The sequence below is a fragment of the Gavialis gangeticus genome, unplaced genomic scaffold, assembly GCF_001723915.1.
Source record: "Gavialis gangeticus isolate Ggan-Ray unplaced genomic scaffold, GavGan_comp1, whole genome shotgun sequence".
NCBI lineage: Eukaryota > Metazoa > Chordata > Crocodylia > Gavialidae > Gavialis > Gavialis gangeticus.
The window spans coordinates 5,801,077-5,802,041 of record NW_017728998.1 but is presented as its reverse complement, the minus strand read 5'-3'; positions in this window follow the sequence as shown (position 1 = coordinate 5,802,041).

The following is a 965-nucleotide window of genomic DNA, read 5'->3' as shown; positions in this document are numbered from 1 at the left end:
GAAGGGGAGGGGGGAAAAACAAAAGTCTTGCAGAAAAACAAGAAAAACGAAGAAGCAAGGAAGGTTTCTTCTGTCACCTAGGAGAGATCTTGCAAGCCCCTTGCAAACTCAGCATCCAAATAAACTCTCGGGTGGCGGCTGAGTCCGGAGGGCGGGTGTGTGTGTGTGTGTGTGCGCGGCAGAGCCCCGCAACGCCAAACTCCCCTTCAAAGGGTTTGGGAAAGTTTCAAAACTTTTCTTGCTGAAGGCGAGTTTTTACTCTCCCCTGGCCACGCCTCCCGCCAGGGCTCGGGACCAATGGGCGAGCGCTCCGGGGCCGCGTCAGCCAATCGCGGGCCAGGGAGAGAATGCGGAATAAGATCGCTGCTTGGAGCGAGATAACACGCAGGGAGCCATCGGGGTTGCTTTTTTTTTTTTTTTTAATTTTTTTTTTTTTTTAATCCGAAAAGGGTTTTGTTGGGGTTTTTTTTTTTCCTTTTGTAAAGGTGTTGGATGCAAAGCGGCGGATCGCAGCTGCGCTGGGCTGGCCCGTGCTAGCCCGTTTCATCCACTGCAAACGTGCCCTGGTCCAGCGGACCCGGGCTGCAGAGCATGCGATGTCCATCCCGGCCTCCGGCCTCCACTCCCCTTCCCCGCGCCCGGGCCAGGGCTGCGCCTCGTTTGCACCGCTCCGCACTTCTTTGCCCCGCGTCTCCCCGGGGTTTGCTTTGCCTCCCCAAATGGGTGCAAGGTGGCGAAGCCAGGGTGGGTGGAGGGTGACGAGCACCCTCCCCGGTACACGTCCTGCGTGTCCCTGCCCGCTCCAGGAGCCGGACAGCTGGTTTCTCCAGCATTTTTTCCCCAAGGATCGGGGCAATTAAAAAAAAAAAGACTAGGTGTCGCTTGATTTTATACACAACAATTAAAACATCCAGAAGCAAAGGTGGAGACGGGATTTCTCGCCGTGTGACACCCCCCCCCCCCCC